Here is a 12,958-nt window from a genome sequence, read left to right on the forward strand (position 1 = left end):
ATAGAGTGGACGTGGAGAGGATGTTTCTACTTGTAGGGAAAACTAGAACCAGAGGATACCATCTCAGACTGAAGGGAATTTCCTTTGAAACAGAGATGAGGAGTAATTTCTTCAGCCGGAGGGTGGTGAATCTGTGGAACTTTTTGCCGCAGAAGGCTGTGGAGGCAAATCACTGAGTGTCTTTAAGGCAGAGATACTGTTGGGGTATGGTGGAGGACACCTGCTCCCGGTGGCCGTCAAAGTCATGGGATCCTTCCAGGTGCTGAGGGGGGACCTGTCCAAGATCTCACAGACCTCGGTGCACAGGTGCATCTGCTCCATAAGGAGGCCCTATATGTCTGGTCAGGACAATGTACCAAAATGAATGTGGACCGAGCCCACCAGGCTGCCCGGGCAGCGGGGCTCGCCACCATCACTGAGGTGCCCCAGGTCCAGGGGGTGATCGATGGGATGCATGCCATTCTATGAGCACCAGCCCATGATGACCAGCCTTTACAAACCTAAAGGGGTCCACCCGATGAATGTGCAGCTGGTGTGTGACCATGAGCTGCACATGATACACGTCTGCGACCGATACCAGAGCAGTGTACGTGACACCTTCATCCTGGCACACTCGACGGTTCCTGAAATCTTCAAGGCGCATGCTGGGTGAGTGCTTGGCTCCTGGGCAACGGGTTATCCGCTGCGATTGTGGCTGATGACGCCTATCCGGAGGCCATAGACACGGAGACCTGCTACAACGACACTATACAGCGACCAGTGGTGCTTCAGCATCCTGAAGATGTGGCTCAGGTGCCTGGACTACTATGGAGAAGCCGTCCAGTATAAGAGGGACATCCACATCATGGTGTCCTGTTGCATCCTTCACAAAGCAGAGTGGTGACATACTGGAGGAGGAGAATGTACTCTAGGTCTTGTCCGACAAGGAGGATGCGGAGACTGTGTCACATCACTCAGTGACTCCGCCGCTTCCCTCTGCAACTGGCTCTGGTCGGCCAGTGCCCAGGCAGTGCTGGTGATGCCCTCAGTCATGACCCTCAGTCAATCTCTGGAGTGCCGCTGCAATGTTCAGGTGGCTCTGGTACATGTCCTGTGCCTCAGCCACCGCCTGCACAGTGTCCCAGGCCTTGGACATCTTGACCCATGGTTGATACTTTCGTCCCCCAGTGGCACAGTGGTACAATAGTTAGCACTGCTCTCTCACAGCACCAGGGATTCAGGTTCGATTCCGACCTGGGTTTCGTCCCATTGTCCAAAGATGTGCAGTTAAGTAGATTGGCCATGTTAAATTGCCCCTTAGTATCTCCAGGTTAGTGGGGTAATGGGGCTAGGATGGGGGACTGGCCGAGTGAGAGTGGTCTTTTGGAGGGTCAGTGCAGACTCGATGGGCCGAATGGCCTCCTTCTGCACTGTAGGGATTCTATGATTCTATGAAGGCATTGTCAGCAATGCGACTTGTGTGGTGTGCACCAGATAATGCCTCAGGAGCCACTTCGCTAAAGTGCCCAAGAAAGGTGTATCTCTCGGATGGTGGAGGGTGTTGGAGACAGCCGTGATGGGAAATCAGTGACGTTCTTGAACTGGTGATCCATGACCTCTCGAGCTGCGATTTGGGGGCTCCCACCTATGTCCGTGTTCTCCTCGCTGGAATTTGCTTGGGGTTGGGGTCGGGGATGGGGGAACACCGGAAGGACCCACCTCATCAGCAGGTGATCCTGCAAGACACAAGACATGATGCATGATTGGATTATGCGTTGGGGTGGTGGGTGGTGATGTAGGGATGGTGTGTGGATGGTGAGGGGGTGATGCCAGATGTGCCATGGGGAACCCCAACTCAGCCGACCTTTACCTTGGCGGCTGCCCTCTTTCCGGGCCCACCAACTAAGAACAGTGCCTGCCACCCCGCTGCGGTGTGGCGCCGCACATCTGGTGGTCCCCCTCCCATCTTCTTTCTCTCCTGGTGGCTCTGCACCACCTTTCGTTGGGATGTGGGGGGTGCGGGTGTGAGACAGAAAGGGCAGTCTGACGCATGTAACACAGGGAAGGTGTAGGCTGTTGGTGGTCTCTGTGGCCAATGCACCCGGCTATGGCGGCTGGCATGGATGATAGCATGTGGTGCAGAGTGGGGAGTGCGCACACAGCCTGCGGGTGGGGTTCGGTCACTCTCTGGGTGGGCAGAAGGGGTGGCTATAGGGTTTAGTGTCAGAGGCATAGTGTTGCCTACTCACACTGGCTGCCCTGAGGAGGTTGTGCAGTTTCTTCCTGCTCTGTTGTCCGGTCCTGGTGGTGGGCCCACAGCGCTCACGACCTCTGCCACCTGTGCCCAGGCCCGATTTACGGCAGCGGCTGGCAACCTCCTTCTCATCCCAGGGTACCAGAGTGACCCTCATTTCTCCTCCACGGTGTCCAACAGGGTCTTGAGCTCTGCATCCGCAAGTCGGGATGCCGGTCTCTGCGCTGGCATCTTGTTGGCTGGGATGAGTGTGTGTGGGAAGTGGAGAGTTAATATGCGGCTTGTCAGCCTCTCGACCCTGGCGAATCCAACACCGTTTTTCATTGGTATCACTCGTGTTCCGTGTGGCACTGGTGCTAGCCCATTGTCGTTGAATTGTTCTGGGAGCGGCACCCATTTAGGTGTCATAGAAGTCCTCCGATTCAATCCCGGCATCAATACATTAGTTTCTGAAATGGAGAATCCCAGCCCCAGTGTTTGGAAAATTTCCACCACTGCAGGAATAATGTCGCAACTTTTAGAAGTTATTATTATCTTCTGGTCTGTCATATGATCTTGCATTTATATTCTTCAAATGAGTAACTATCATATTAAATTCTTAAACATCTCCTATCCAGTATATAATTCTACGGAAGCCACAACTGCCCAGGGCCATTCAGACATTCCTGAACTCAACCAGATTTGTCTTGGAATAAAGCCAAAGGGAGTCACACAAAAACAAAATTTAAGGGCAGCAGGGTAGCATGGTGGTCAGCATAAATGCTTCACAGCTCCAGGGTCCCAGGTTCGATTCCCGGCTGGTTCACTCTCTGTGCGGAGTCTGCACGTCCTCCCCGTGTGTGCGTGGGTTTCCTCCGGGTGCTCCGGTTTCCTCCCACAGTCCAAAGATGTGCGGGTTAGGTGGATTGGCCATGCTAAATTGCCCGTAGTGTCCTAAAAAGTAAAGGTTGGGGGGGGGGGTTGTTGTGTTACGGGTATAGGGTGGATATGTGGGTTTGAGTAGGGTGATCATTGCTCGGCACAACATCGAGGGCCGAAGGGCCTGTTCTGTGCTGTACTGTTCTATCTATCTAAAATTGCTCCAAAATAAACAAAAATTCAAGGAGCTATTGATTGAGACGGCATCAAGCATCTGTCCAGACATGCATTTTATAAAAGCAAATTACTTCGGATGCTGGAATCTGAAACAAAAACAGAAAATACTGGACAATCTCAGCCCCCTGCTGTGGAGAGAGAAGGGAGCTGACATTTCAAGTCTGGATGATTCATTGTCAAAGGTTTTATGTTTGAAGTCAGCAGTTAGGTCATATTAACCACATATTATGTAAACATAATGTAACTTCCAAAGATATGAATATGCCATCCCTTGTCATTCGTAGCCCTGGCCTTATATCTTAATGTCCAGTGAATAACGGGAAAAATGATTAAGCAACCTAGACTGGACTCAAATTGTTGAATCATGGAATAGTGCAGTCCTGTACTGTACTTTAAAAAAAATTTTTATTCTGATTTTCACAAAATATCAATAACAGAAAATATTAACAAAAAATATTAACAACTAAGAAAACAAAAAAAGAGCAACCCCCCCCCCCCCCCCCCCCCCCGGTAAATACAAAAAAGAAGAAATAGATTAACGCCCGTCATAAACAAAGAACACATATACACGTCCCTTCAACCCAACCCACAGAAACCACCCCCCCCCACCCCGGGTTGCTGCTGCTGCTGGCCTTTTTCCCTACCGTTCTGCCAGGAAATCTAGGAAAGGCTGCCACCGCCTGAAAAACCCTGTACTGATCCCCTCAGGGCAAATTTCACCCTCTCCAATTTGATAAATCCCGCCATATCATTGATGCAGGCCTCCACGCTTGGATGCCTCGCATCCTTCCACTGAAGAAGAATCCTCCGCCGGGCTACTAAGGATGCAAAGGCCAGAACACCGGCCGCTTTCGCCTCCTGCGCTCCCAGCTCCACGGCAAACCCAAATATTGCAAGTCCCCAGCCTGGATTGACCCTGGATCCTACCACCCTCGACACTGTGCTTGCTAACCCCTTCCAAAATTCCCCCAGCGCTGGGCATGCCCAGAACATATGGGCATGGTTCGCTGGGCTCCCCGAGCACCTAATACACCTGTCCTCGCCCCCAAAGAACCTACTCATCCTCCTCCCGGTCATATGAGTCCTATGTAGCACCTTGAACTTTATGAGGCTAAGCCTCGCACAAGAAGAGGAGTTCACCCTTTCCAGAGCATCCGCCCATGTCCCCTCCTCAATCTCCTCACCCAGCTCCTCTTCCCATTTACCCTTCAGCTACTCCACCGAGGCATCGTCTATCTCCTGCATCACTTGGTACATGTCCGAAATCCTCCCCTCTCCAACCCACACCCCCGAGAGCACCCTGTCCTGGACCCCACGCAGGGGCAACAGAGGGAACCCCGCCACCTGCCGTCTGGCAAACGCCCTTACCTGCATGTTCCCCGGGGGAGCCTGAACTTTCCCTCTAACTCACCCAGGCTCGCAAACTTCCCGTCTACAAACAGGTCCCTCAACCTCCTAACACCTGCCCTGTGCCAACTCAGGAACACCGCCATCAATTCTCCCTGGAACAAACCGGTGGTTCCCCCGTACCGGGGACACCATCGAGACCCCCACCTCCCCCTGTGCCGTCTCCATTGCCCCTAAATTCTGAGGGTAGCCGCCACCACCGGGCTCGTGGTATACCTCGTTGGAGGGAGCGGCAGCGGCGCCGTTACCAGCGCCTCCAGGTTCGTGCCCACACACGATGCCATCTCCATCCTCTTCCATGCTGCCCCTTCCCCATCCATTACCCACTTATGCACCATCGTTGCGTTGGCAGCTCAATAGTACCCACAGAGGTTGGGCAGCGCCAGCCCCCCCTATCCCTGCCCCGCTCCAAAAACACCCTTCTCACCCTCGGGGTCCCATGTGCCCATACAAACCCCGTAATGCTCCTGTTGACCCTCCTAAAAAAAGACCTTCGGGATAAGGATGGAACAGGAACAAAAACCTCAGGAGCACCGTCATCTTGACTGACTGCATCCTGCCCGCCAGCGACAGCGGCAACATGTCCCAGTCCTGTACTGTATTGACCACCTTTTTGTGCATGCAACTTTGAACAGCAATCCAGAGCTGACCCATTTCCTGGCCCTTCCCCTTTTCCCATCTTTATTAAATTCCCCATTGATGGATATTACTACATTTGTTTCTACCAGCCTATCAAGCAGTTCACTCCAAATCCTAACCACAATTTAAGTCTGTGCCCTTTGATTATTGAGCCTTTGGTCATTGACAATAGAGTAATAGATTAATAGTCATCGTAAATAAAGAGAAACTATCTCAACCCTTATTTTTAAAAAATAATTTAGAGTATGCAATTATTTTTCTTTTTCAATTAAGGAGCAATTTAGCGTGGCTAATCCACCTAACCAGCACATCTTTGGGTTGTGGGGGTGAAACACGGGGAGAATGTGCAAACTCCACATGGACAGTGACCCGGGGCCAGGATTTGAACCCGGGTCCTCAGCGCCGTAGTCCTAGTGCTAACCACTGCGCCACTTGCCGCCTATCTAAACCCTTTATGTCTGTAAACACCTGCAAGAAATCTCCTCTTAGCCTTGGCAGCTCGAAGGAGCACAACCCCAACTTATCCAATCTATCTATGTCACTGCAATATCTCACCTCTGGAATGATTTCAGTAACTTTGTTCTCTACCTTTGACAAAGCCTTCACACTAAAGTGTAGTCACCAGAATTAGACACAGTGGGCTGGATTTTAGGATCCCCCCCCCCGCCACACCTCCTCCCCACCCTCCACTAGTGTGTTTGAAAGTGGCGGGACTTGTACAATGCATGGATAGTCTTCCCACTGCTATCCCAGACCTGTTTCCCATTTTAAGGTGGGGAGGGGTGGAAGATGATAATCGTCAGGCAGCCTTAAATGTCTCATTCCACCACTATTTTGTCCCAGACACTTTAAATGCGCTGGCTGGTGTCGGCACTTCCTTTGGTGGTCCCCTGTGCCTATCTTTACACTCAGTTGGCTCTGTTTTATTCCTTAGCTCTAGAGTCGCCGGTATCTTTATGATACCGCCACGAGGTTCAAGTTCAGATCAATGACTCAATACACCAGTTAGTAATGTTCAATCAAACACGTTTATTATTACACAGTAAATCGATACTCATGCAACTAATACTAACGGACTAAACTATTCCTACCACTATAAGCCAATACTTATCTTCGATAAGGAAACACACTGGATCAGGGAACAATGGCCTCTTGTTCTGTCCTGAGACTGCAGGCTTCCCAGTTGGTACGGCCTAAGGGGCCAGGAGTGTCTACTCTCGTAGCGAGCGTTGGTTGACACTTACTTGTCGGTGTAGCTGTTGGCCAGGCCTCTCCTTCTCACGGTCAAGCTCTTAGAGAGCTGCTGCAAAGGTGTTCTGCTGGGAGGGCCGGCTAAGAGAGAGAGCTAAACTTGGGTTCTGTCCTTTATAGGTCACAGAGGCTTCACGCCCATCTGGGCGGACCCTATACCTGCTTGCAATCGATTGGACCTCATACCAATCGATTGGTTTGAATTCCACAATACTGGGGCTGTTTCCTGATCGCTGGGCGGTTCTTGGGGCTGTTTGTAACTTATTGTCCGGGACTCCTGCTGGTGCCTAAGAGTCTGGCTTGACCTTTGTTATTCTCGATTGTGTCCATTGTGCCCGGGAATCACCGGGAATCGCTCAATTAATATGCCCAACTGTTAGTTTCAGTGCTGTCTGGTTTCTTTGCAGACAGAATACACAGGGAGATTCTGCAGCCTGCCTGTTTTCCTTACATTGTCCTGTTTTCCTTGCATGCATTTCAATTCTCCATTTTGTGTCGGGCAGTGGCCAACTTCGGTGGCTACAACTTTAAATGCGCTGGCTGGTGTCGGCACCTCCTTTGGTGGTCCCCGTGCCTATCTGAGGCACTCGTTCCCCATGAACCCTCCGACTGACCTCTCAAAACTCTCCCAGTCCCTCACCTTCTTCACAGAAGCCTGCAAGCATGGCCCACTGATGCCCTGGACATACCTTGAAGTCTGGCTCCATAACGCTCTCTAGTTTGGAGACTGCCTTTAGGCTCCACAGTGGCCAGCACTCAAACCTAGTACTTCTGGGCCTATCAGATTAGCTGGCAGCTCTCTAAGGCAGGGCTTTCTTCCCAGATGAGGGTGGGAGTCTTGACCTTAGACAATTAACACAGCTTCCAGTGTAAAATGCCAGTGGGGCAGCTAGCATTTTGGTGGACAGGCTCCCATCCAACTTTTTAGTCAGAGGTCAGGGAATGTGGCACCCTGTAAAATCCAGTCCAATATTCAAATCGGAGTTGAACTAGTGTTTATATAGTTTGCATAACTCCCTGGCTTTTGTGCTTTATTCCTCTATTTATTCCTAGCGCTTTAATAAAACTGCTTTGTTGACCTGTTCTACCAACTTCAAATATCTCTCCATTAATGCATCGCTATAAAATTGTACCATTTATCTTGCATAGCTTCTCCTAATTCTTCACATTATGGTTTTTCTGTTCTTTCATTCCTTTAAAATTGCACCTGTTGTGATATTATTTTAAGAGAATACGCAAATATAAAGGTCCAGGATTCAAAGCAGCATGTAACCATCAGTGGTGTGTGAGTGGTTGCAGCTAATACGATGAATAATGAAGGTTGCTGCATCCCTTCAGTAGATCTGCCTAGTGTGTGTGTGTATAAAACCATTCCTATGTGTAAGATTGGTGTGTATGCACAAAGGAGGCAAAAATGCAACATTTTAACTAGCTTGTTTTTCCTCATTCTTACACCCGAAAGGCCCCATCTCACACCGAAGCATTGAATTTTATCTACCCATTCCATCAGCCTATTTGTGTCCTCTTGATGCCTGTTATATTCCGCGCTGTTTACTACACTTCCAATTTTCGTGCCAACTGCAAATTTCAAATTCTGCTTTATATCCATCCGCAGGCCATTAATGTGGGCCAAAATACCTAGCCCTAGAATCCTTGGAAACAAATATACCTCCCTCTGGTTTGACAAGCATCTGCTACCACCGTGTTCTGATTTCTATCCCTTAAACAATTAGTTTGAAATCAAATATTAAATATAGAAAATTTGATGTGGTACTAAAGGAAACTAAAATAATAAGTGATTCACATTTAAAGTGTGTGATATTTGAGGTTCCTTATCAGTTTTTGAAAAGAAAGCTCGCTGGTTACTGAAATGGCTTTCAGTTCCTTTTAATGTGAAATCTCAATAGTGTCAGCCTATCATTATAACCACAGTTACAATGCTGAATATCAATAGCATACTGAATGTTCTGTGAATCACCTAATGTATCACATTAGACGGCTCTTTGAATGCATCTTTTGCAACCACAACTGTTACATAGATTGTTAAGAAGGAGAGAAGGTAAAGGGGAGTTTAATAGAGCTGTTTAAAATCATGAAATGTTTTGATCGAGTAAATAAAGAGGCACTGTTTCCAGTGACAGAAGGGTCAGCAACCAGAGAACTCAGATTTGGCAAATTGTGATAATCTGTAATGCATTTGGCTGAATAGGTAGAAGCAGATTCAATAATAATTTTCAAAAGGGAATTGGAAAGAAATGCAAGGCTATGGGGAAAGGATAGGGAAATAAGACAAATTGGATAGCTCTTAAAGAACAGACACAATGGATTATGTGGCTTTCCTCTGTGCTGCATCAGTCTACACTTTGATGTTGCTTGTAACGAGGTGTAGAACATGCTTTGTAAAGTTCAGATGATTGGATTAGTCAGGGTGAATTTATATTGTGTAGGTTCTCTGTGAATGGCAGCATGTGTGTTTATTATAAAATGTATCAAGTTGTATGTTTAAGAGGAAGCAACCAGACATAAATGATGGATAAACTCTTGCTTTTTTTCTATATTTACCCTGCAAAAATATGCGTGTAGTGGTTTGTAAAGGCCAAAGGGATAATGTGTCATTAAATTTATTAACACCAAGTGAAGTATGAAGTGATCAGAGCTGGTCAGCATGGCATGATGGGGAAGGACCAGGCAAAACAAGCAAATTTGAATTATCTGAGGCGTTCAAAGAAATTTTACATAAAGAGATCTCCATGGGAATCAATCGACTTGCATAATAGTAATTCCACATTAAAGGAGAATACTGTGCAGAGAATTTTCAATGTGGAGAGCTCTCTCATCTCTAACTACCATGACTTGTCCACGCAATCATGACTTCAGGAAAAATAATTTGGTATCATTCTGTTTTGTTTCTGTTCACATATTTAACAGTGAAACTTTCAGCAGCCTTAAGGTTTGAAGCTTAACAACAGAAGAGCACTTGTACTTTAAACCACAAGCCATTGAGTCTTTTCATAAATTTAATGGGGATTTTAAACTGGTTTAAACTTTCCACTGCATCCAATTTGTAAAATTGGCTGATAATCCATTGTGTGTTCATTTCACAATACTGGCATAGATATATTCCCCCCCCCCCTCCCCCCCCCCCAATTTTTTTTAGAAGGTTTTTTTTGAAGAAATAATTGCTGAAAGCTTTTTCTTTATTAAGACAGTGATCCTAACATTGTGAAATGTGTTTTGTCCTGTTAAATGAGCCGAGATGTAAACCATTTTTGATGCTTGGTATATAACTAATGCTGCAAATAAAACCTGATCCATAATGCATTAGCAGTGCAAATATTTTCAAGAATTGTCCTCTGTGCGTTCTGGGAGGTGATGCCTGCTGTCGTGGAAGAAGGGTTGAAGATTCATCAGAACATCATAAAGTAACAACATTTCAAACAGCCTTCCATTTTACTGAAAGAAATGAGCACCTGTACATGGAATGAATTACACTAAACAAAGATCATTAGCGTCTTATTTTATCAAAAAGATAGCATTCCTTTGTACGGAGATTACTCTAATTCATAATTTCATTAGGAGCCAGTTCATGCAATTTCTCGAGCCCAAGTGAAAATTATTCAGATAGCGGTGATAAGGACAGCTTTCATTGCTGTACAAAGTTGACAATCTGTGTTTCTACTTTTTGGTCACAGACATACCTCAACTCAATTTAATTTAAATGTTTATTTAAATGGTTAGGATGTCACTCGCACCATATACCCAAGTTTCTGAAATACACATTTAATCAGTCAGATTCCTTACTGGAAACACAAATTTAGCATGTCCCCTTGCTACCAATTTGTCAAACAGTAGAAGCAGACTTTTGTTATTTACCCTATCAAAAAATTCAAATTTGAGAAAACTTCTACCTGCACACCCTTTAATCTTCTGGTGAAGAATCTCCCAATTTTTTGAGCCTTTCTTCAAAACTGTAATTTCTTACCCCTGTTATTAATCTTGTGAAGTTTCACAACACTTTTTCCAATGGCTGGATTGTTCCTCAGTATTCTGGAATACTTACCATTAAGAGGACTTGACCTTTTAATTTCATTTCTTACTTTGATACAGTTTCCTCTTTCATATGTTCTTTAAGGGTTTTCATAATACCATTTTCATCCACTTTTTCTGTAAACCGAAGCAAAATGAATATTATTCATAGAACATAGAACATAGAACAGTACAGCACAGAACAGGCCCTTCGGCCCTCAATGTTGTGCCGAGCCATGATCACCCTACTCAAACCCACGTATCCACCCTATACCCGTAACCCAACAACCCCCCCCCATCTTCATTATTCCTTCATTCTCAAATACAATGGCATCGAAAAACATGATTTTCTCTAGTGGCAGTGCTGTGTAAGATCTTATCTGATGTCGGTAAAATACTCTAGGAGAAATGGCACCTAGCCTGGAAGCCAGAACTTTGAGTGATCTGTATTGTTATTGTTGAGGGGCCATAATTCAACATTACTATAATAACTGTGGACAGTTAATAGCACCTCCTGCCCTCCCCCAGCAGAGGGAAGCCAGAGAGACCTTCAGGATCTTTACACTTGTTGCTAAGAGTTACAAACCCAAAGAAGGAAAAATAAAATCTAGAAACTAAACACAGGCGGCAATGAATGTAGAGCATTGAATGAGCCCAGCTACAGACAGATGGGCAAATCAGATGTTATGAAGCCTCTCTGGTATACCAGACCAAATACCATGGACAGAGCAAAAAAGCTGGGGATGTGCCTCATAAATACACCATATGAAGCAAAATTGTTGTGGTAGGTTTGCAAACTAACAGCAATTTCATTTCTCACCCTATTGAGATTAATAAAGAATTTACAAATGATTGTACCTCACTCCACATCAGAGTCCCAAGCCATACAATAGTAAACAAATGAGAGCAGCTGAGGGAACTGAGTGCAAACCTGAGACTTTGGTGAGTAGGGGAATTGAAAAGTGTTAATTTTGTTCTATAATTAGCAGTAACTGGAATGTACTGATTAAATGGATTAATTTTTTCCTTGCAGTTAAACGGGGTAAACACACTGCGGAGAGAGCTGAATAATTAATTAGCTGTATCAGCTTTGACAAAGAGTCACCCAAAGTCGAAACGTTAGCTTCCTTCTCTCTCTGCCAGACCTGCTGAGATTGTCTAAAATGTTCTGTTTTTGTTGTAGTCAATTAGCTAAATGTTTGAATCTAGTTCCTCCAGACCCAGTTTGATTTACTTTAAATTAAGGGTTCTTTCATGCAGCTGAGGAAACTGAGAGTGCGATGAATGGGGGAATTAGGAGAGATATGGGGATTATTATGTGTTCATGTTTGTCCCTAGTTGGAACAAGGTCACTTTAAAAGTTGGATCACATGATGGATTGATGACACCATCGGCCGTTTATGCCAGCAAAGGGGCAGTCTATGCTAGCAACCTGTTGAGTAAACACCTTTCCAATAAAGCTCTTGTTTGGTTGTACCTGCGTGGTCTACAAGCAGATCCTTTAAAAATGCCACAAAGAAAACTGGTGACGAGGAGGCCAGAACCACGTTAGCAGACCCCCGGAGAAGAAAAAAAATCTAGAAAAATCGTTGATCCATGCACAGACATTTGAAAAGGATTAAGAAGCAAAAAATGTTGCGACACCAAAGTTGGCGACAGAGGAGTGCCAAATATACGTAACAGCCATCGAAAATTTTAAATTAGATTTTGGAGGAATTGACATTGAAAAGAAGCTTGCCATGTTCTCTGCCCAGAAAGATCTAGAACAATACAGGGAACACTGTGAGTAATGAGTACCCTGCAACAATTGTTCCAAAACTCACTACAAAAGATTACAGAGCACATTGTATTTATGCAAGCACTTTTCATAGTAAAAATGATGGGAAATGCTGTTGTCGTGGAATTGTATGATGCGAACACTGAGCGGTGGAATTCATATGCTGAAAGGTTTGATTATTTTGTTCAGATGAATAAAATTGTGCCAGATATTGTAGTCCCAACTCTCCTCATTGCAATGGGAGGAGGGGAAACGTTCATCGGCAGGTGATCCTGCACGGCATGATTGGATCGCAGGTTGGGGGGTGGGTGGTGGAGGAGGGTGATGTGGGGGTTGGTGGGTGAGGGGTTGTGGGGTGGTGTTGGTGTGGTGGTGGTGGTGGAGGGGTGGGTGGGCAGTATTAGAGGGGGTGTGTTGGTGTGTGGGCCCTTCGGGTGTTCCCTGCCCCCGACCCTAACCACAACCCCAACTCCAAGTGGATAGCAGTGAGGAAAAGGAAACGGTCAGCGTTGGAAGCCCTGGAAACGCAG

At 46.2% G+C, this 12,958-nt stretch overlaps 1 protein-coding gene across 1 annotated transcript in view; it reads left to right on the forward strand.

Moving 5' to 3' along the window:
* The window catches only part of fam166c (family with sequence similarity 166 member C), a 64,740-nt gene that overhangs the window by 1,003 nt on the left and 50,779 nt on the right, over window positions 1-12,958 (forward strand). The gene's annotated exons all lie outside the window — the stretch shown is intronic.

This window comes from Scyliorhinus canicula, chromosome 6 (assembly GCF_902713615.1).
Source record: "Scyliorhinus canicula chromosome 6, sScyCan1.1, whole genome shotgun sequence".
NCBI lineage: Eukaryota > Metazoa > Chordata > Chondrichthyes > Carcharhiniformes > Scyliorhinidae > Scyliorhinus > Scyliorhinus canicula.